General features: G+C 40.9%; 1 protein-coding gene across 2 annotated transcripts in view; it reads left to right on the forward strand.

Annotated features, from left to right (window-relative positions):
* Window positions 1–24,950, forward strand: part of PTPRN2 (protein tyrosine phosphatase receptor type N2) — a 1,102,513-nt gene that overhangs the window by 340,204 nt on the left and 737,359 nt on the right. The gene's annotated exons all lie outside the window — the stretch shown is intronic.

Below are 24,950 nucleotides of genomic sequence, written 5' to 3' on the forward strand. Positions count from 1 at the left end.
TAATGTTAATATTCTGTCAATTGGAGCACACAGACCAAAATTGTACCAATGGGAATATTTGATATGAACAGGTAACAGGCTGGCTGAATTGTTTAGTGTGGGTGTGTGTGAACAGACTTGGTCAGTTATGTCTTTAAGAAAAGGGTTTAATTTCCACAATCTGGAATAAATGTCTGATCAGATGATCACATATAGTCCAAATAAATTAGCGGATATCAAATATGTTACAAGCTGCTTGCTTTTGAGAGATGTAGGACAAATTTCTTTCTTCCTGTCTGCATGTTGCTTTTTGCTGCCTTCCGCGTGTTTCTCTGTACATTGAACTCATTAAAATTGATGTCATTGGGATCTTCACAACCAGTGTGATTACAGAATATGCTGTTGAGACTCACAGAATGGCTGGGAGAGAAGAATTTTACCTTCCTACTTATAGAAGGTTCTCTCTCACTACATGAAGATATTCTTTGAGAAATAGAATAACTTTGACACAGTATTTACCATCCTTGTCTACTATGAAGAGAATTATTTTATAGGCAGACACATTGTTCTCTCACATATTAATTTTTTTAAATACATTTCACTTCTGCTGACAAGCCATTAAAATTCAGCATTTAAATGTCACACTTTGGCATGTAATTTGCTGTCATGAAAACAGCTATGGATTTATTTCCTGGCAGGACTCTCATGAAGTATTGAGCAATATGTCAGAAGCAAAAAAGTGCCGTAATTTCTTAAAGGGGAAGAGAAAAGAAATCCCAAAACAGGATGGAACAGAGGATTAAAATATGAAATTGGCTGCACTGATTGTTAGAGATGCAGAGCTGTGACAGCAGTGGAAAAATAATGTTGATAGGGAAGAGGTAATACATTTGTTCTGTGTTGGAAGGCTATGATGAGGTTCTATGTATATGATTTGGTTCTTTGAGTATGACTTACTAAAATATCTTGAAGAGGTTATTAATCTGCATTAGATTTACAGTACTTAGATGGGACATGTCCAAAAAAATTAAAGATTGCTGCAGAAAAGATTGTGGTGCTGCTATTTCCTTTGAGTCAGATATTTTCCCCTCCAAGTCAGTGTAGCATAATTCTAGGAGGGACTGTGCTGCTTCAGATTCAGTAATTTTTGTGAAACGAAAAGCTCTGATCACTGGGGTCTTTAATGAACATGGGCAGAATAAGTCTAGTGGGTTGGGCAAATTTGGCTCTGGGTAATTTTCATTTTACCTGTCTAATACCCCACTAAACTTCTGTAGACATTGCATTCTTCATTCCATGCCCTTCACTACTGTCTAGAGTTAGTGTGCCTTATAAACAATCACTGCATTCCACTCCAAAGGCAGAAGCACTTCAGAAATGGGTGAAAGGGATTTTGTATATTTTTAAAGTGCTTTGAAATGGAATTTGTTGGTAACAATAACATTTATTTGTAAATTATTTGTGTATTACTAATAGTTTTATAATATTTGAAACTACAATATGCCTATTATAAATTATCATCTGATCTTTATTGCTCAATAGCCTGAGATATTGCTTTATTGCTTCTACCTTTTCATTACTGAAGTATGTATAATGTGAGTCCAGACAGCATATGTTATTTCAAAATATTTTATTTATTTATCCCAATGTACAGTAAGTAACACATTTAGTAACAGAAAAAGTGTTCACATCCTTAGATAAATGTTAGATTGTCTTTTGGGCTTGAATAAACTTCTTATTCCCCCTCCAGGTGGTTCTACATATTCCCTCTTCTTCCATTTTCCATTTTTACTGGCTGCTGTAACAGCATGTGTAGATTTCGTGTGGCATTGTGACAGATTTTCAACACCCAGGGGAGTGCCTTGAAATTTTTCTAGCAACAACATCTCTTCCTGTCAGGTTACTCTCTCTCTTTCCAACAGTCTTTGTAGAAATTCTGCTAAAATGTATGTGCATCTGGTGTCAAGGATATCAGATGCAGGCACTATGGGCAGGCTTTCAAAATGACCTGTCATTGCAAGAGGAAAGTGGTGTGTAGCATTATGCTAGTATGAAAGAAACAGTAAGGGAAAATATATTAATGTATAGCTGAAAATTCAATCAAAAAATGAATGTTTAAGCAGATTGGACCCGAAATTTGTCTTTCTGTAAAAATTTGTATAATTTTATTGTTAATCCTTTAGATTCTAAAACTAAAATTATAGTCTTTTGACACTGCAATGTAGATGTGATAGAAAACTTTCAGAAAGATTTAAAGAATTCTCTTTAATAAAGAACCATGGCTGCACAACACAATGGCTATCGGTGAAATCTAAAGATACGCTTTTGGTGTGGAATATCTTATCGCTTCAACTCATTTAGGTCTAATTATCAAGTATAGTAATGGAGAGCCAATACTGGCAGGTAAACAAATATAGCCTTTTCCCTCTACTGCATTGATATCAAGGATTATTTTGCTACATGGAAACATGTATAAGTATTAAGTGAAAGAAATAGTAATTGGTTTCTGAAGTAAGGGGGCAAAGGGTGTAAAATTAGAAAAAATATACTTGACATTGAGCAAAATTTAGATTTCTCTTCTCACTGCTGAGGAATAGGAATTCACCCGTCCCCTCTGTGTATGTCTTCTGACTGGGCCCTTCACTTGCTGGATGATAACCAAAAAGTTGGAGAGAGGCACATGGAAAGGTTGGTACTCGGAAGAGTCAGTCTGGTGCCCTCTGCTGCTGCTTTCCCTAAACTGGAAGTGCAAAAACCTATCATTTAAAAAACACAGGAATGGTCAAACAACTCTTGAGCAGTCCACCAGCCTCCTGGTAAGCCTGCGGCAGTGTTCCTACCTGTCTCCTAACAAATCCTAGAAGTAGTCATGTAATTAAATACACAGTACCCAGTGCAACCATATACTTTACAATTATTTTTCAGAAGTCTCTCAAAAATAACTGTCACTATCCCCAAAGCTGTGTATGTTGCTCATGCTGCTTAATGATAGGTGCCATTTCCCTTCTTCCCAGCAGGAGTTAGGGATGTGTGTGATTGAACTGATACATCTCATTGCTGGGAATGCACTGAACAGTTTAGTGATATGGCTGATTTTTCAGATGAACATATAAAAAAAATATTTTCCCCCCAGTTGCTGCCTGCTCTTTTGCTGATTTCAGTCTCCCACCTTTTCTATATCACTTTTTTTTTTTTGCTTTACTCTTTTTTTATTAATGGTGCTTCGAAATTCTAATCACAGTTAGTGCCCAAATAAGGGACACTAATACAAGTTTCTTGGAAAATTCTTGATTTATAGGCCCTGTAAGTCTGTATTTTGGGGTATGAAACTGTAATTTTAAAGAAAACTGTTAAAAAAACCAAGATTGTTTTCACTCCTATATAGGGCAACGTACTTTAGACTGTCTTTAAAGGTAGTTCCATTCCTTTCTGTCACTCTAATGCCAAGCTATACTTGTCTTAGTTTATATCAGATTTTCAAGATTGCAGCTTCCTTATAATTTTTATATTTTTTATATGTACTTAAATTTTACTTTTTTAAAAATGGTTTACTGATCTTCCTTATTACATATGTAACAATTAGAATTAGCCAGCTCTTATCCCTGGATTAACCTCCAGATGGGCTCTGCGACTATGGATCTAATCCATAAATTATTTAACAATCCACTTAAATGTATCTCTGTTTAGAAGGCCAGCTCAAAATAGGACTAAAAAAGGCATAAGTGATAAACGGGCCTTTCTGTGGTCCCTCTACACTGGGGTGAATTTCATTTTATATAATTTAGATCTGGGAAGAATTACACTGGACTAAATAATATTGAATTTTTTAAATGTGAAGAAAGGGAAGTGTTCACACCAATCGGCGTTTCGCTTCCAAGTCTCCGAGGAATACAGTGTTATTGCTAGATAACTGATCCAACTATTCACATCATTCACAGCAGCACTAAAGTAGACACCAGGGAGAGACTTGATTAGACATATATCCCCTTTTACTGTTTGCAGAATGCTCTGCATCCTAACATACAACCTCTTGTAGCTCATTTACATGGCATAGACTGATAGCTAGGGCTATCTTAAAGCTGTAAATGAGCTTTTTGCCTCACTAATAATTTTTACAATAGTTCCCAGGCCTAAAGGTGTTTACTGCATCCATCGTCAGTGCTCTTAAATGAGAGTTCATCAAATTTGCCTTAAGGGACACCAATGAAATTTATCTAGGTCCTCATATAGTGAATGAAGGTACACATAATTACTCTACTCACCTTTATAAATACGTTTTTTAAAAGATTGCAATATAAGAAACCAATTGGCTTCACAAACATAATAAATCAGTACTTCTATTAAATACAAACCATCACATTTCTGTAATGTTTAAATTGTGCAAATCAGCACTCAGTGATGAGGAAATACTAACGTAAAAGTTACATGTGCAGCCTTGACTCTAATCTTATATGTGTATACATTAAAATGCAGTCTCTAATTATAGGATCACATACTATATCACAAATAGTAACAGAGAGGAAGCCGTGCTAGTCTATACACTATCAAAACAAAAAGCAGTCGAGTAGCACTTTAAAGACTAGCAAAATGGTTTATTAGGTGGTTTATTAGGTTTATTATTATTTCTGTCCCATGAAAGCTCACCTAATAAACCATTTTGCTAGTCTTTAAAGTGCTACTTGACTGCTTTTTGTTTTATATCACAAATAATATAACAGTCTACATTTTTCTTAGACTATTAAGTACATAGCTGAATTCCTCTCTTATGATCTTAAGAACCTGGCATTTAGGAGAGTTGTCTGGACAGTCTGGCTGAAAATAAATGTGAAGTTAAATAATGAGTCTGTATAGGCTGGTTGGGGACAAATCTGCAGCTATATTAAATATGCAACAAGGGCTTGATCTTATGGAGCACTGAGCAACTCCTAGAGATGCTGAGCATTCTAATCTTTTGTCAGTGGGAGCTGAGGGTGCTAATTTCTTTCAGAAATTGCTTAGACTACTTGTAGAATTGTGCTTAAGTGCCTTAAATTTAATTTGCTGAAGCTGAGTCAGAGACTTCTTGAGGTTTATGTCTATACAGAGGTAAAAAACCTGCAGCTAGCCCAGGTCCACTGATGTGGTCTTGCGAGACTTGGTTGGTTGGGCTGAAAAATAACTGTGTAGCCGTTCAGGCTTGGACTCATGCCAAAGCTGTGGGACCTTGCAACAGTCCAAATGTTTGGGCTCCACCCTCAGTTGAACCAACTACACAGTGATTTTAGTGGTTTTCCTTTTTTCTCCCTGTGTAGACATACCCAATGGGGCCATGAGTTTACTTGAGTAGCCTCTGCGGCATGTCCCAAGCTGTTCACATCTAGTAAGCATATTCTTTGTTCGGAACATGTAACAAACCAAGCGAAAAACACTTATTATGCATATTCAAAGACGAGTTAACAAATGATGATAGCTTGGTCAAATCCAATTGCTTCCAAAACAAGATTCCCAATACACTCACCCCTCATTTAATGAATACTTTACTTATGAGTACTCACTAAAATAAGGGACACATATACTTACCTTTGTTCACTATGCAAGTGAACTTCCCCTGCTTATATGAGCCAGCTGTAGGGTCCCTGGCTAGGAGGTGGGGAGACCTGCAGCCCTGTGGCTGGCTCCCCTCCATCCACGGAGTACCTGGCTAGGGGGTGGGGAGACCCACAGCCCCATGGCTGGAGCGTAGCCAGCTGTGGGGTCCCTGGCCAGGGGTGGGGAGACCTGTAGCCCCGCAGCTGGAGCAGAGCCAGCCGTGGGTTCTCTGGCTGGGGAGTGGGGAGAGCCGCAGCCCTGGCCTGGTCTGCTCCCAACACTCCCCCTGTGTCAAATCCCCACGCACCCCCTGCGCCCGGCCCCATCCCAACACACCCCCAGCCTGCAGTTCCCTGCACACCCACCCCACCCGGCCTGCTCCCAACATCCATCCCAGCCCAGTCCTGGAACCCCCTGGCCTGCTGCACACCCCCCAGGTACCGCTGCTGCATCCCAGAAGAACAAGCCGGCACCTCCTCCACTGGAGCTGCCGCCAGGATTTAACCCTCCCTCCTGCTTGTGGCCCCAAACAGCCCCCAGCAATTAACCCTCTGCAACCTCCTCCCAACCGAAGGTTCACTTACCTTTTGAAAGTAGCGCCACGTGCTGCCACTCCTTCCCACAGTAGGAGCACTAGGAACCAATCAGAGGCTTTAACATGTATTTTAATGGCAATTTAATGTCCCTCTTATGAGTTTTCACCTATGAGCAGAAAGCTGGGAACCAGCTGTGCTCATATAGCGAGGGATGAGTGTATTCAACTTTCATATCTATGTGATTTCAGCTGTAATATGCTTTAAAAAACAAAAACATCACTAGTATGTATATCAGAATAAAAGGGGTTTTCCCCCATTTGACATGTATTTAAAATGGCTAATCGTGCCCCTTAAATATTTTTAAAGAAATAAAATAAAATCTCCTTTGGGCAAAGCTCATGCGTGAAAAATACAATTCCAAAATATGAAAAATTCAGAACGGCATTAACAAGTGAACACAGAGGGTTTGCAGTGCTTTCTGTTTTTCATGGTGTAATTATCTTTTAATTGAAATAGATTTTTGTGTGCTTAGGTATCGTGAGGGGGGGGGAAAAAAGCAGAGGGACAGGAACGTAAGTGTCTAACAATGATTTAAGGCTCATTGATCCATTCTGTAAAATTGAGCTAACTTATCTCTAAAGGTATTTTTCACCTTCTAAGTGTATTATGCTATTGTCCCACTGTGAACACCCTGTGTAGTTGCATTATGATTCAAAAAGAAGGCTGTTATGATTTCATGAATACATCTAGCTGTCTGCCTAAATTCTGAGTAATATGTCAAAATGTACCACTTCTTGAACTTGAAATAAATAAATCAAGGTGTGCTATGATAGCAGTACCTGAAGCAGAATGAATTGCAAGACAAAAGTTCCAGTTGATAGCTGCTATTTAGCAATGATTTTATCTATTTAGGGGCAATGGTAGGTGTTATATTTGTATGAAAAAATTCGTTAGCTAGTGACATAAAATCTCACTAGTCTGTGTGCAGACCTGTTGTAACAATCCCCTGAAATGTGGGTGAGAAATGACACTCTGGGTATGTTAAAACTGCCTTGAGATAAAAAAGTGCTCAAATAAAATGGGGCAAAAGGAACTGTTCATTTCTGAGACAGAGCCCTTCTGTGAGGAATTTTATTGGTATTGGACAAGGCATATTGTCTAAGTAAAGCAGGTATTGTACAGGTTGAGTCACCAGGAGGAATAACCACGTTGTAGTGTAAACAAGGGCAGTGTGATAGTGTTGTCATTGTCTCGTGGTAAATTTACTGTTGGATGACTAGCTTTTGGATAACTCCATTGCATATGAAGTTCTGGGTGATCTGTAGTCAGAGTCCCCAGCAGTTAAACATAAACTCATGTTGTAAAGTAGTCTCTTACTGAGCATTGTCTTAGAATCAGAGTCTTCTGTTACTAGAGAGAATATTCTCCAGTAACAGTATGTCTTGTGTGTTTGTATGGCTTTATTCAAGAAGCCGTAAACATACAGGTACAGAATTTTCACACCTTTCCACAATTTAATTTTACAACTTTCTGCAATTTGTTATGCCGTCTTCTAACAATAAATCAAAATCCCCGGATTCCGTGGTGAAGCAATTTTAATTACAAAGGGTGGATGGCAGATTCTAGGAAGTTGAGACTAAACCTATTGAGAAACTGAAGCATCAACAGCTATCACTCATTAAGCAGCATCATTTTGCATTGATTTGGTACGAGGATTAACATAGTGTTGAAAGTCAGTTAGGGGTTCAAGTAAGATCAAAAACTTAAATGGATTACTTCTAAAAGTAGCCCTGTTAGGGTTATATCCGACTTCCTAAAATATATTGATGGGGCACGATCAATAACTTTGTATATGAGTAAGTTAAAGAGAACTTCTTAAGCATTACAGGAAAAGTTTTTCATTAGTGTAATGGTTATTATAAATATTAATTAATTAAGAAGATTAATACTACAGACCACATTGTGCTAAACATTGTACAGACTCAGTCAGTGAATCTGTCAGAAATAGAACCAGATTCCAGATTTCCAGTTTTGTGCTCTGTCCAGTGGGCCACACTGGAGCTCCTGAGACAGTCCAGGCAATAACAAGTTTTGTTGCTTAGGTCTCTTAAAGAGGGCAGGTCAGCCAATAGTTAGCTTTCTACTTAATCTAGCAGTTCTGTGGTGGAATTGGCTCTCAGGCAGGACCTATAAAAGATGTCTGGTGCCCTAGCTCTGGTGGGTAGCAGACCAATCCAGGCTGTTTGTCCTATTGTTGAGGAGGTGGCCACCTCCCCCAGGGATGGGGTGGCCACAGTAGGGGAACTCAGGGCCTCCTACTGCACTGCCCCAGCCCAAGGCCCTATGAGTGGTAGGCGAGCCAGTTACTAGGCTAGCGGGGATCCAGCCAAAACATGCTGGCTAGGCTACAAACTGTCCCACAGCTGAACTCTATTCAGCTTTCTGGTCTCCTTCCTACTCTATCAATCCAGGGTATCAGTGTTCTGGGTTGTACTCAGTCTCCCTCAGATAGGCCACAGGTGGCAGCCCTCGCAGCATGTCGTTATCACTGGTGTCTGGCAGCTCTCAGAGTCCTGCTGGGCCTCTGGAATGGCAGTAGTCTTCATCTGTTCACAGCTTCAGCAGTTAGAGAGAAATGTCCTGCCTCTCTGTCAGCTCTGTTGACTGCAGGCCACAGAAGCAGGGAGGAGATGGCCTGCTCCCCTGTCAGCTCTTCCCTAACTGAGCTAGAGGCCAAGTCTCTTGTAGTCCCACTTTCCATCCCACATGGCTGCTTCCAGCAGGACAGCTACTGGTGACCCAGTTCTGCCCATGAAGGGTTGGTTTTGGGCTTAACCTGTCCAGCGTTGTGGGAGACCATGCTCCCTTGCTGAAGGGAGTCTACTCATGGTGTTTCTAGGCATAAGCAAGGGTTCCCAGCTGCTTAGCCAAGGTTGAACTTCACAAATGAATAGAGCTTGCATATTAAGTAGCCTGTATTATGTTTTGAATCCTAAGATCCATTCATGTGTATGCTTCCTTTAACCTTGTAAACAGCTCTTTAATTTCATTTTCATATTTATTAATCTTCAGATAGTTTAGTATTGGATTGGCACAAGCATTGTCTTTAGTGTGAAGTGCAATTGAGCTGGGGTGAGTGACTGGTCCTTTGGGTTAGGAGTAACTTGAATATTGCTTTGTTGCTTGATGTAAGGTGCCAGCTATTACAGAGGGAAGATCACCTGGATGGCAAGATGGAACAGATGACCGAAAGGTTGCTTACGCCATAGTAAGGCTGTGAAAGTGCCTGAAAAGCTTGAACTTGGTTGATGAAATATTAAATTTAAAACTCAATCACTTCGGAGTTTGTGCCCTGGTTTCTAACCATATGACCTGAGGTTGATACTTCTGCTCTTGCATTAGTATTGGGAGCCTCCTCATGGCACTTCAGGAGAGTAAGGGGAAAGGAACAAGAACACAGTCCAGACACCATTGTGGTAAATGCTGTATAAATACCTAGAGGAAGATTGTGGTAGTTGGAAAGTTATGTAGAGTCTATAGATTTAATCAGAATAGTAAAACACTGCTTAGCCAGAGAAAGCTAAGCTATCTGGCACTGAAGTACAGAAGAAACAGAGAAAACAGAAGTAAAATAGGTATAACAGGAGCAAGAGTCTAGAAACTTTGTGACTTTAGGCAAGAAGTTCTTTTGATCAATGCAATGGAAGAGTTAGTATACAGGAGTGGTGGGTAACCTGCAAGCCTTCAAGCTATCGAGGTTCTCTTGGTGGCCCCATGAGACATTTTGTTGACCATTGGCCATGCACAACCTTGCCAGATTCCATTCATTTCCGTGCACATATTTTTTTTCCATACTGGTATTCTTAAATTGGAACATGAGTAAAACAGGGGAACATGAAGTGCGTGTTGTGCTAATTGAACAAAACATTGTCTCTGAGAGCTGTGCGCTCTCTCTGGCCGCATCTACACGTGCACGCTACTTTGAAGTAGCGGCACCAACTTTGAAATAGCGCCCATCAGGGCTACACGTGTTGGGCGCTATTTCGAAGTTGAAATTGACGTTAGGCAGCGAGACGTCGAAGTCGCTAACCCCATGAGGGGTTGGGAATAGTGCCCTACTTTGAAGTTGAACGTTGAAGTAGGGCACGTGTAGCCGATCTGCATCCCGCAACATCGAAATAGAGGGGTCCGCCATGGCGGCCATCAGCTGAGGGGTTGAGAGGCGCTCTCTCTCCAGCCCCTGCGGGGCTCTATGGTCACCGTGTGCAGCAGCCCTTAGCCCAGGGCTTCTGGCTGCTGCTGCGGCAGCTGGGGATCCATGCTGCATGCACAGGGTCTGCAACCAGTTGTCGGCTCTGTGGATCTTGTGTTGTTTAGTGCAACTGTGTCTGGGAGGGGCCCTTTAAGGGAGCGGCTTGCTGTTGAGTCCACCCTGTGACCCTGTCTGCAGCTGTGCCTGGCACCCTTATTTCAATGTGTGCTACTTTGGTGTGTAGACGTTCCCTCACAGCGCCTATTTCGATGTGGTGCTGCCCAACGTCGAATTTGAACGTCGACGTTGCCAGCCCTGGAGGACGTGTAGATGTTATTCATCGAAATAGCCTATTTCGATGTAGTGTGCACGTGTAGACGTAGCCTCTGTGTCCAGTCAAAGCACTGCTACATTTCAGTTGGCAAATCCTGGAAATTCTAGGTATGCAAGTGAAATTTGCAGAATTATCCTATCTTGGAAAACTGCCTTGCTTATGACAGTCCTGCAGTCTAGTGAGGTGAAAGAGGAGTGCTCACATGGCACACTCACTAGTCTCGGTTGCCTATCACTGGTATAAGGAATAAAATTCTATTTCGGGAGTGTACATTTTCATCAGTTCTACTCGAGGGAATGTTCAGGTTACTAGAGTTTAGAAGAACATGGTTTCATGTTCACCGCATGGAAATGTTGCTTCTGAACATTGTGGGCCTGAGTAAATGAGATGATTAATGTTTCCTCAGAGGTGCTAAATTAAATAGGAGTTCGGAGGAGTGCAGAAGCTTTCGGCACCAGCCTTAATGCCCTTGCAACTTTAAGTATAAATGAAAGCCTGCAAAACAGCATTGTCTTGTATTTACTAAAAGATCAAAGTGAAACCCAACCAAACAAATGAAGGGCAACAGCTCTTTTTAAAAAGCATATAAACAAATAACACAGGTGATGGAGGTAGGTGAGCTACTTCAAATAACATAAGAAGTAAATTGAAATTTGAACTGACTCCAAATGGAGTCCTCTGTTCTCTGGATCAGCTTGTTGTAATTCCTTTTTTTCGTTGTAATTTTTGACACAGTCACATTTCCTGGTTTCTGTCTCACAATGACTTCTATATTTATTCTCAGTGGCACAAGCTCCCTCCATCCACCAAGGGACTGTCTCTCAACAGAGCATAAATGGATGATATTGTGCTTTGGCCACATTCCTTGTCTCCCTGCATGCCCCTTACCTATCTCTTTATGTGAGAAGAAAGGGGTAATAACATACAAAAGAATTTACCTGAGACATTTAGGAAGTTTTGTATCAGGTTGCATCAAGCATCTGGGAAATAAAAGGAAATATTCAGCTATTTTCTCCTCCATTCTTCCCCTCAACTGTTTACTCCCAGCAGAAACCATTTGGATTTTCAGAACATGCAGTGCAATCTTGCTTGAAGCTAATGCTAGTGGTTGAGAAATTATATGCTGTCCTTTCAGAAATGGAACAAATGTTGAAAAAAGATATATGGCTTTCCAGTATACAAATATTCTACAATAAAAGGTACAGTTATTAAATGGATGGAGCCTGCCAACAGGAGGAATGTTGGCAGGCATTGTTGACTGTACTTTTTAGTTAAGGCATCATTCAGGGCTCCACCAAGCATTATACAATCATGTATGGTGTATGCCCCAGGTTACGTGGCATTATATATAGAGAGAAATAATTTGATTTTGTCAACAAACAACACTCTAGAAAATCTGTTTGACTGGGATGCAAAGGGATGAGAAGACCCAGTCTGGCTTAGAATGGAAGAGGAGAACCTGCTTAAAGGCTGCACCACATAACAGTAATCAGCTTTAGTTGAAATATCTACCAGGAATGGATAAAGAAAGTCCCACTGTATTTCCAAGCCAGACTGAGGCAGATAAAAGTTGACTGATAACAGAAAACATATAATGGAGATATGTGATCATGAAAGTTTGTCCTCAAGTTCTAGGAGGAGAATTAGGTGGGGACAGGGCTTTTGTACACAGAATAGGAAAACATTTGAATTAAAAGCAACTCAATACCAGTAACATATCAAGTTTTATCCAAGATAGGTCCCTTGCTAAAGCAAAGAAATATTAATGTATGCTAAGACAAGTGCTTTGGAGAGGAGACTTGCTGATAACAAGTCTGGGACAGATTTATCAAAATGAGTTGTTGTGTACTGACTCCCAGGAGAGTTTCAATTTAATGTTATTCAAGCAACACTTGACACTTTTCAGAATACTTTGTATGAATCAATAGAATTGTTGCAAAAATAATACTAATGAGCTTATAGTTCTTCTAGAAATGAACTCATTACAGTTCCAACTGTATAATAAGTATTAGGTTAGTTTCATGACACAAAATAGGGTACTACAACGAACACCTCTAAGGTTATTTTTAAGATTTTTTTTATTTATGTGTCTCATAATTGTACATGTTTGCATATTACCAATATGCAGAGCAATTTTCAAAGCAGTCAATTATTATAATGCTAGTACTTAGCTGTACACATAGCATATTCTATCATTATGAATCTGAAACTTCTTTGCAAACTCTATATATGTTAGACATCTCTGAACCTTAGCCACTTCTCCAGTGTACTCACTGGTGGAGCCACAGTTCCAAACCTTTCCCTCCTACTCTGTTTTGTAGTGGATAGTTGGGAAAATATTAAGTCTTGCAGTTCAATAATTATTTTCTTAATGTTTTCTTAATGCATTGTTGATTAAAAATATTTTCAGTTAATCATGGAAGACCTTCAGCAATCTTTTAATTTGAGACTTATTTAGACCGAGGGGCTAACACAATGCCCACTGAAGTCTACGGAACTGTTACCTTTGACTTCTATGGGCTGTTGGTCAGCCCTTTCTATTCTCAATTCTTGTCTCAAGTATGGGCAAAGAGGAGAAAATGACCTTGCTGACAGAGGATAAACTTGAAAGAACCTCTCACTTAGCAAGACTTTCTTGGGGAGGAGTGCTGAAGGGGCACAATTTAGAAATCCTAGAAGGGAGCAAAAGTCTAGAGATTGGCAACACTCTTCAGATCAACTTAGCTACTGCTGTTCTAAGTCAGCTGGACTGGAGATGGGTGCACTAATGTGAGAAAAAATAAGGATTTCCTTAACCATATGGATGTTTACCAATTCTGAAATGAAATGCAAACTGACTCAGTAATTAGACCCTCAGTTTTTGGTTTTGTATATACTTTTTACACCTGTTTTATAGAGATCAGAAATGCCAGACTGTTGTTGAAATCACAGAATCACACAGAATCACAGGGCTGGAAGGGACCTCAGGAGGTCATCTAGTCCAGCCCCCTGCTTCAAGCAGGACCAACCCCCACCAAGTCATCCCAGCCAGGACCTTGTCCAGCCAGGACTTAAAAACCTAAAGGGATGGAGAATCCACAACCTCTGTAGGCAACACATTCCAATGCTTCACTACCCGCCTGGTGAAGTAGTTTTTCCTAATATCTAACCTACACCTCTCCCTCTTCAACTTCAGACTATTACTCCTTGTTCTGCCATCTAACACCACTGAGAACAGTTTCTCACCCTCCTTTTTAGAGCTCCCCTTCAGGAAGTTGAAGGCTGCTATTAAATCACCTCTAAGTCTTCTTTTCTGTAAACTAAAGAAGCCCAAATCCTTCAGCCTACCCTCATAGGTATTGTGCTCCAGCCCCTTAATCATTTTTGTTGCCCTTCGCTGAACCTGCTCCAGCAAATCCACATCCTTTTGATACTGGGGGGCCCAAAACTGGACACACTATTCCAGATGTGGCCTCACCAGTGCCGAATACAGAGGAATAACTACTTCTCTAGATCTGCTCGAAATGCTCCTCCTAATGCACCCTCATCTTTTCTGTGTGTGGATGCACTCTTTCAAAAGAAGCTTTTTCGGAAGAGATCTTCCGGAGGAGCTTCTTTTGAAAGATCTCTGTAGTGTCAATGTAGCCAGAGCCTATTTCACAATAGAGCCATTGGATACACTATGGCTTATTTTGAAATAGACTGCATTCCCTGTCTTAGCAGCACGTACTTTGAAATAGGCACTAATCCTCATAAAATGAGGCTACCAATTTCAAAATAAGCCAACTACTATTTCTAAATTATTTTGAAATAGCGTTTGCATTGTATATACACTAGAACAGTTATTTTTAAATAGTGGCTGTTATTTCATAGTCACTTTGCTGTGTAGACCTACCTGAAAAGACCTCAGGAGGTCTTTGAGTCCAGCCCCCTGCCCAAAGCTGGACCAACCCTAACGAACCATCCCAGCCAGGACTTTGTCAAGCTGGTACTTAAAAACCTCTAGGCTATGTCCACACTTGGCCAAAACTATGAAATAGCCATGCTAATGGCCAAATGAAAGAATACCTATGAGGTGCTGAATTGAATATTCAATGCTTCATTAGCATTCACATGCTGCCCGCTGTGGCGCTTCAGAAGCACTGTTTTCAAACGCACGTGGCTCAACGCGTCTACACGGGGGTCCTTTTCAGCTGGGAGGAATAAGGGGATTTTGAAATGTGTGTGGTCCTTTTGAAAACTTTGAAGACTTCCAGTTGAGATTCAGTGAGTTTTGAGTTTAGTATCAGTCCAGACACACCAGTACAAACACATTCAAATACACTGAGTAAAATTTACAGAAGGTCTTAAATCATGTTTTGGTAAGTCAAGGAGACTTAGATTCCTCAGAGCCCGAGTCATTTTGAAAATGCTACTTTTGATTCCTGCATCAGTGAGCTGCCCATGGCAGGCTTTGAGTTTCTTGTTTTTCTATTTTGAATATATTTTAACTTGCCCTATGCATATTTGTCAACTGCATTTTTGAAACATTTAAATGTTTCCCCTTTAAACATGTTTTCAGTGCAATGTTGAGGTTTTGCCAAAAAACAACATAACAAGATGATTTATACAGTGCTTTTAAACGTGCTGAAAAAGATGGCCTTTGTCCAGAGAAAGCTTCATTCTCTGGCAAAGTCAGAGCCTTCGCTTTCAGGGCAGCTAAATGTATCAACACCGGAAGAAAGTGAGTCCTATTTAAACCTGAAAGCCGACTAGATGGGACAACCCCCCTTGCATTTTTAAAAGGAGAAAAAGCCATTCATGAGTATAAAGTGTAATTTTGTTTTAAAGCTCACTAAAAGCTATATAGGTCATGAAGACAATCAGTCTTTTATTCTTGGAAATAATTCACATTACAGCCCTGTGTATTACCATCTTTATCACAGAAAAGCCTTTAGATTTGTGTTGGCAGATAATTACAAATTGATTTCTGGACCCCTCTTTTTCAGAATTGTTCTGAAAACCTTTCCTTTTATTCCTTTTAAAAGCCTCTTGTGATTTTCCTGAATCATACTGAAGAAGTACCATCATGATGAGTTGGTCAGGTGTACTAAGCCACAGGACTATACAAAAGAGCCATACAGTACAAAACCCAAAATGTTCTGGAAATGAATTGAGAGACACAGCAGATAATTCCTTTAGGCAGCATATTTAATGTTAAGCCATCTTTACCCTTTTATGTAATTCAAACTTGAAGTAATTTTACAACTAGGAGATAATTTACAAGTGTGACATATGTATTGCCTGCAACATACTGTATGTTTAAAAATACCTTGAATTATAATTGTATAATTTTGACCTTCTTTCACTAACATTACTAATTCTACTCCTAGAGGAATTCTGCACCAAAAACCTAATAATATTCTGTCAAGCCCCACACAAATTTTGTGTAGTGTTTTAAAATTCTGCATATTTTATTTGTCAAAATGACATTATATAATCAGGTCAATTTCAAAATATCTCTCGGAGACTATGGCTGTGTCTACCCTAGCATTCCTCTTTCAAAAGAGGCACACAAATGAGGGAAATTAAAATGCAAATGAGGTGAAGATTTACATATCTGGCCCCTCATTTGCATATTCTTCTTTCGAAAGAGCTTCTTGCGGAAGAAAAGTAGTGTAGATGAAGCTCTTTCTAAAGTAATCCCCATCCTCAAAAGAACTCTTCTTCCTTAAAAAAAAAAAAAAACCCTAGGAAGAAGGGTTCTTTCCTAGGTGGGGATTACTTTTGAAAGAGCCGCGTCTACACTGCTTTTATTCTTTTGAAAGAAGCTCTTTCAAAAGAAGAATATGCAAATGAAGTACCAGATATGTAAATTTGCATTTTTGATTTCCCTCATTTGCATGTCTCTTTCGAAAGAGGAGTGATAGTACAGATGTAGCCCGTCTGTAACAATGCAGACTAAAAAACAAGAATCCATAAAGGATAAGAGAATTAACGAAGCCCTTGTTTCTCTCCCCTGTCCCTCTCAGAACCCAGTGTGGGGGCAGAGGGACAAACAACCATATCCCTGGCCCACATCCCCAGCTGTGGGCCCCCCAGTCCAGATATCTGCCCCCGCTCTGCCCATGAGCCGAGGGATCCAGAGGCAGAAACGGCCTAATGTTACTTCCTGGCCCTGTGTTGAATTCCTGGGCACGGTGACAAATGTAGGGCTGTGGCCACGCTTGGCCAAAACTTCGAAATGGCCATGCTAATGGCCAAATCAAAGAATACTAATGAGGCACTATATTGAATGTTCAGCGCCTCATGAGCATTCGCATGCTGCTGGCTGAAGCACTGCTTTCGAACACACGTGGCTCGGTGTGGCTACACGGGGGTCCTTTTTGAAAGGACCCTGCACGTTTTGAAATCCCGTTAGTCCCCTCACTTCGAAATTGCTGCATTGAGCTCATAGGAATAAGGGGTGTTGATGTTGGTGTGGTCCTTTCAAAAAGGACCCCTGTGTAAATGAGCTGCGCAGGAGTGAAACGCAGCAATTTTGAAGTGCTGGGCTGGTGGCATGCTAATGAGGCTCTGAATATGCATTTCAGCGCCTCCTTAGTATTCTTTGATCTGGCCATTAGCATGGCCATTTTGAGGTATTTGGTAAGTGTAGACGTAGCCATTGTGGCAAAAAAAACCCTAAGACTTTATTGGTCATATTTAAGATTCAGAGGCTGAATTTATAAATGGAGTAATGAGACAGATTTTATAACCAAACTTGTTTGAAAATTCGCCTAGGAATCGCGATGTTAAGCACCATACAAGCATATACAGAACTTGCAGTCTGAAAGACAAGACATAGCAGATAGCTGAAACACCTAAGTGGTTGAAGGCGGTGGGCAGGAAGCGACAGTATGTGGAGTAACAAAAATAACAGGCTGTTTTACCATAGACTCTCTGTGTGCACAATTTGCAGTCAATCAGTAGCAGAAATCACAGTAATCACTACTCACCACCTGCCTGGCCTTGCTATTTTTGAAGTCCAAGTGACAGCAGTTGCATTTAAAAGAACTAGTCGATTGCTATGGACAGTTAAATAATGTTAACTCAGTGTTTGGGGTTTATCCTGAGGATTCTCTGCACTAAAATTACCTCAGATACGTTAGTATTTACGATGTAACCTATGTATTCCCTGTGTAAAGTTATGGAAATGCCTGTGAGGTACTTTCAAATACTGACAAAGTAATCTAAAACAAAATCAAACTTTTATCATCTATTTACATATTGATTCATTTGTGGTAAACTCAATATATAGTGTGTACTGTAAAATGTTTAGGGAACATATTTGACAGTATAAAGTTTACTTTCATTTCTTTTTCTTAAGGGAACAAATTCTTCCCTTATACGTTTGAGGAGTGCTCCCCTTAGTTTCATCTACAAGGTCATACCTGTAAACCAGAATTTGGCCCTATAATTCCTAATAAGACAGGACAATTTGAAAACATTTTTAATGACAGTGTTAGAATGTGTCACTTTCTCTGATAAGTCTGGAGCTGTATGGGAGGGACATGTAATTTGATTGTGTTCCTCTTTGAAGCTGTATGCAAAAAAAAAAAATCCCTTTACCCTGGCTTATTTACTCCTTTTTTCTCTACACTTCCCAACACCTTTCTTCTGCTTCCCCACCCTTTCATGTGCTCTGTTTTCAACACTGTTTTTTTCCATTTACATCAAATAATTAAAATGCCTGAGATTCTATTAAAAAAAAAGACCTTGCAATTTTGGATGGCAAACCTATTTAATACATAAAAACGTGTTTAAAATGAACACTTTTTGAGTAATCAAAAACAAGCAGGGAAATAAGAGAAATGCAGTTTCCCAGCTGACATAAGTCCATTGAGCCTGTAACAGTTTACACCATTCGAGACTGTCCCCTTGTTTCCTCTCCCTCTTTGCAGTATGCATAGCTCTTGTCTTTTCTTGCCTTCTCCTGTCTCATGCCAGTATTTGTTGATACTATTCCCCTACAGGTTGCCTTCTCATCCTGAGCTTGTTATTCAGAATGCAAATAGAAGTGTTGCCTAAGATGAGATGAATTGCTGGTGTGGGAAACCTCCAAGAGCCAGTATGGGATATTCTGCTTGCATTTAAATGCTTTTAAAATTGGGGGCTGTTGTTTGGGGAAACAATCCACCACTGTGTGAAGAAGAAACTGTTTCTTTGCCTTGTCCCTTCTCTCATCCTTGAAATTCTATCTGAGAAGAAACGTCATAAGTGAGAATTTTTTTTAAAGGACCTCACTAAATATAAACAGGATTCCCACTTTAAGATTCAGCATTGTATGCTGTGCCCTTCTGCCATGAGCGTGGATCAAAGAATGTGTCATACCCTCCATAATCCCACTCAGCCCCCTGTATGTCAGTTAGAAGAGAAGAGTGGAGAGAGAAGCTTAATTAGGACTGTGCAATGTGATGTAATTCTTGTGCCGAGCTGATGCTAATGAAAAGATTCATCTCTGTAAAACTGATGCTCACAAAATATTGCAAAACAAACCCTTCCTTATGCAAAGCCTATTTTCTGTATAGAGCATTCCATTTTTTCAGAGAAGCATTGTAGACTAGACATTTTCTGAGAGTTCATGACACTCTGCGACTCTTCCTTTCATAGACAGTCTGTAATAATAATAATAATAATAATAATAATAATGCAGGATTGAAATATTGAGGAGAGATGGCTTTCTCCAATAGTGAATTCTCCTTTAATTCTACTATGAAGAGACTGAAAAATGGTACCCAACCTTTGTTCTTAAATGACAAGTAAATGAGATTGAAAAAGAATTGAGTAACTAAGGGTAGAATTTTGTTTTGATTGTACTAGTTGGGAAGAGATTGGTAAATTCAGGTTACAAGTTCTCCTTGGGGGAAAATTAATAAAATGAGAGTTTCTGCAGCTTTTGAACTTGGACTGGGAGTCAGGGAGGGGTTCCAGAAGAGACAAACTAGAGTGTGGTGGGGGAGATGAACTGTGTGTGTGTGTGTGTGAGAGAGAGAGAGACTTTAAGTAGCAGAATGATAGTAGTAGATTGCTACAAAACGTACAGCCTTATGATCTCTCAAATACTGTATTGATTATTAATTTTTGTATGTCATGGAGGCATAATTATTGAGAATATACAAAAGTGAGTATATGGGGCACAATGTCATACTATAAGGGTGCTGTAGCCTATGTAAACTAAGGCATGAAAAGAAGTTAATTCAAAATTACTTTAAATCACCTTTAGAGCCCATAGGAGAAAGATTAGTGGTGGAGCCAAAACAGCTTAGAATATTCCCAAACTGCAGGAAATTTGGATCCAGATCTGAATTTTGATGTAAAAGAAATGAGTAAAGGCCCCAGTTCACAAAAGCCTATCTGTTCATAAAAGCATTTAATTACTTGCTTAAGTCCTGGGATTTAAGCACATGCTTAAATATTTTCTTTTATAGGAGTGAACGCAGCATGTGGTCAAGTGCTTTCCTGACTTGGGGCCATAATCCTGTGCATATTTGTGTTTGTTGCCTCAGTCATAAATATAAAATCATCTCTTTTTTAATAACTATAATTTTTTTCATTCATCCACATGGGGGTCTGAAGGTTTTAAGTGTAAGGAAGATTTTTTTCAGTTAATATTCTGACTGTGATTTACTCCTGCCCCAAAATAGAGCAAAATGAAAACAATTGTGAAAGTTAATTCCCTTTTTGTGGAGGATGGAGAGACATACCATTTGGACTGCTGACACACCCTAGCTGGAATAAAAATATTACAGGTTGAACCTCCCTTGTCCGGCACCATCGGGACCTGACCAATGCTGGACGAGAGAATTTGCCAGACTATGGGAGCTCAGTATTGTCTAGCAGCATTACCAACACTTCCACTGCTTACCTGGGTCCTTAGAAGACATTTAGGGGTAAATTACAGCTAAATAATGTCACAGAATGCAGAGCCAGGGCTGTAAACAAAAGTTATGGGACCAGGGAGAAATTTGGCAACACCTATAATGAGTGAGCATCCAGCTAACTAAAATCATGCTGGATTACAGAGTTTGCTGTCCGAGAGAGCTACGGATTAGAGAGGTTCAACCTGTACCTCATGTGAATAGCACAGGTTACATATGTCTTCTATATATTATTGCTGTTACTTAAAAAGATACCAACTTTTGAAAATAAAAGTGACTGTGCTCCAAATATGATATATAAAAATAAGATACATCTATCTCTGTGTAATATTATTTATTAAACACCTCCAATGTGTTCCACATTGTACAAGATACAAAGCGAGATGCCATCTGACCAAAAGAATTTATAATCTGAAAGAATCCCTGTCTGTATGAAACACATATATGCTTTTCATGTGAAACTTCCACACTTTTGCGTTTGCTTTGTAGTCCTGCATTTGCCAATTGCAAAAGACTGGCCTTGTCTTCTTTTTGGTTTTGCTTCTTAACTGGTGATTGGGGATGCTGTCCAGGTGCCGTAAGCAGTTATAAATTTGAAAGAAAGAGGTACTGAGACTCAAGTCATTTTTGCATACATAACTGATGCAGAAAGCCCAGAGGTGTCAGGGTTCAGCCCTGCCACAAAATAAGCACAGGCCAGAGGCAGTTTCTCCAGCCAAGGATTAAACCTATGTTCTCAGTGTTCCTGTCCCAGCTGAAAGAGCAATACACACAGGACATGAAAACAAAGTCTGAAATATGCTAATCTATGCTGTGGCAAACAACAAGTTCAGAGAGGAGTCAGCATGGATGAAAGTAACTTAAATTTCTTACAGGTACTGTTGTATTGCTCCCCTGCCTCTTTTGAGGAGGTGCTCAGGTTAGGAAGCAATGAGTGGGGGAGTGACAAGACACTCAAAGAAACTTAAGTGTGGGGTGGAGTGCAGGGGGTCCAGAGCAGGAGATTGTGGGTGGATGGGAGGGGTCAAGGTAAGGGTAGGATTGTGGGAGTGCAGGGGTCAATGTAGGGGTCTGAGAGTTTGTGCAGGGTGCAGGAATTGGGGTTGGGGGATGTGAGGAGGGGCTCAGGGCAGAGGGTTGGTGTGTGGAGGGATGCAGGGAGTCAGAGGTCTGGTGAGTGAGGAGAGCAGGATCAGAACATGGGATGGTGTGTGGGGAGTAGTGCACGGGAAGGCAAGGGTGTCCTTTAATCAGGTCAAGGGGAACTGAAATACACCCGCCCCCATTCTGACCAACACCAGTGGTTGCTTATTTTTCCTTTCGCATCATGATCAGGAATTGAAAGGAAAGCACACATCCTGAGTCATTCACTTTTCTGTCCCCTCTCTGCACCAGCCAGGGGGGGGGGAACAGGAACATTTTCCTATCACTCCCAGACAGTGACAGATGAGAAACAGCAAGCAAGAAGCAGCGTCAATAGGGATGATGGTGGTGGTGGGACATCGGCCCTCTTCAACAAAAAAGGCACCCTGGGTGGGGGAACTTGGGGCTGGAGCAGTCTGGGACCCATGTGGGGGCACACACCCTTGTCCAGCCTCTTTCACCTGCCTGGCTGCCTGCTGTTTAGTGTGGTAGATGGCAGGAGAGTCCCAGGAGCCTGACTGGGACTTCCCCAGCCCTCATCCTGCAGCTGAGTGCCACAGCTTCTTGCCGGATTAGGACTTCCCAGCTTACTTTCCCCTCTTGACAGCTGCTTTAACAACATTAATGATTGAGCAGCTTGAATTTAAAACTATCCCAAACTTCCCTTATTATATACCAAGTTGTGTTCAGTTGTAGCTGTTCAGCACCAGTGAGTGTGCACTCCTACACAAAACCAAAGTTCACTTTTGTCCTGCGAAAAGTAAAATATGGATAAACATACGTAAAAGAAAATTAACCGTTGTTTTGAATTGACAAAAATATCAATACTGTAAACCCTCAAAATATGTGGTTTTAAGTTGTGTGTAACTCACTTTTACATGAGTTAAGCACAACTTGAAGCTGCTCTGTGGCCCCTTCCTCCTGCCTTCCCGCAGTGGTGCAGCTGTCAGACTGACAACCACGCCACTGGAGGAGAGAAGGGAGAAGCAACCAGGAAACTGACCAGCTCTGGTGCGCTGGTCAGTTTCCTGGTCTCGCAAGTGGAGAGGATCTGGGAACCAAGCAGCAGTCTGGTTCCTGGCTACCCTGCACTGGCAGAACGGGAAAACTGACCAGTCATGAGCTGGTTAGGTTCCTGTGTCCCACAGGTGGCAAAGAGACGGGAACCAGGCTGCCCCCATCTCCTGCAAGCCCAGGGGAGCTGGGAACTGGGGGCAGCCTGATTTCCTCAAATTGCATGAAAATTTGAGTTATGCAGGGTTTGCAAAAGAATGAAACCCCAGTGCAACTCAAGGGTTTACTATATTGGGCGCATGTGAGAAGGTCTTGGGGTGGGTCAGAGTAGTTACTGAGGTCGTAATACTGGTCTAGAAGACTGTTGCACTCTTAGGTCTATTATCTCTGTACATACTAAATGAAGGCCAAGACCTGGCCCCTTTGGATGCACCTACACTGCAATTACAAACCCACACCAGGCCAGTGCCAGTTATCTCAGGATCCCAGAACTCAGGGTTAGGGGCTGTTTAATAGCAGTATAGCTATTTAGGCTTGAGTGCATGGGCTCAAGGACCCTTAAATATGGGAGGGTTCCAGAGCTTGAGCTGCAGCCTATGCCCAAACATCTACACTGCAAGCAGCCGCTTAGCTCAAGCGCCCTGACCCCAAGTCAGCTGCCCCAAGCCAACCACGGATTGCAACACAGACATACCCACTAGAATAAAGAGAAGCTCTGGCTGGATCTGCACTCGCTGCAGAAAAGCCAACACTTAGTTTCAATATTCCTGGGTGTCGTTTCACATATGCATGAAACAGCGCGTTTTGGGGTCAATATCAAACCCAGAACTCTTTGCAAGATGAAAGAATTAAGGAATGCTGATGGGAGGAGTGGTCCCATCAGCGTTCTGCAGTGAGGCAGGGACAAATATCAACAGCTGCAAAATAAATTTTTGGTATGTAATTGGCATACCTAAAATTGTGTAGCAGCTGTCGATATTCAAGGTAAGTGTAGACACAGCCATGTTGCTGACATCAATAGGACAAGACTTTGGGTTTAACAGAAACAGTGTAGAAACAGAATGGTAACTGTTGTAATGGCAGAATCTGCAAACCCCTTGCAGTCTGATTTAGGGTCTGTGCTTAAAAAAAAAAGGCAGAGGACTTGGACTGCCACTTAGATATAAAATATATATTAAACTACCTTTCTGATCTCTCTAGATAATTTCTCAATCACTGCATCTTGCATGTATGACCCACAAATCTGGTCTGTCCCTTCTGAATAATGGTCACACCCATTGGTTACCCTATCCGGGGATTTAATGGCTCCTCATCATTCCAGGCTAAATCCTAGTCATGTGAGACATTTTGTGTCTCGTTCAAAGCACTAAAATGATTTAAAATGATAAAAATTAGTAATTGAAATAGTTTTAAACTGAATTTAATCAGTAATAAAAACAAAATATTCATTCTGCAAGTAATCTTCAGCAGTTATTAAGTGATATTAATTAAACCCTTATTCATGTGCAGAATACCTATGATAGTGTATTTCAGATTTTCATTGCCCTTTGCTGAGGATCTCACTGCTGGGTTGCACTCCACGCCAGGAAGCAGCACCTTAAGAACAGCAGCAATGTTAGGACTTCTAAGGTTAGCTAGAACTGTGGTTTTTAATGGGTGTGTGCATGAAGTGTCCAAGTGTGCTGTGAAATTTCATGTTTCCCTTCGCTGCAAGGGGAAATGCTGATCTCTCAGGAACCCGTTTGTGCTGGGAGGCAGCTGAAATGCTGGTTCCCAGCCCAAATGGGCTGGGGGGGAGCTGCCCCCTCCCCTCTGCAGTGTCAAGGTGGGGAGGGAGGGAGCCAGTTGAAGGTGGGATACAGTTTAAATGCTGCGTCCCAGCTCCAACGGGCTGTCAGGGAGGGGAGCCTGCTCTCTGGAGCTGCCTTTCCCCCAAGAATAATCGAGTAACCTCTGAAATTTGTGATCTTTGTTTAGCTTGTTGTATGCACTATTATGTTGCAAACCTCTCTAGTAAGACCATGACTGTTGTAAATGTAAGTAAATGTGATGTTTACAAGCAATCAATTCAGCTGAAAAAAGTGTGTGTGCTGTGGAATTGTTGAAGTGTGTCATGTTACTGAAAAGATTGGGAACCACAGGCCTGGAAAGACCTCCCAGAATTAGTTCCTGTTGAGACCAGCAAGTTTTGGTTCTCCAGCAGCTAGAAGAGCAGGCAGCAGTCAATCATGGCCCAACAAAGTAAA

Source organism: Carettochelys insculpta, chromosome 2 (assembly GCF_033958435.1).
Source record: "Carettochelys insculpta isolate YL-2023 chromosome 2, ASM3395843v1, whole genome shotgun sequence".
Classification (NCBI taxonomy): Eukaryota; Metazoa; Chordata; order Testudines; family Carettochelyidae; genus Carettochelys; species Carettochelys insculpta.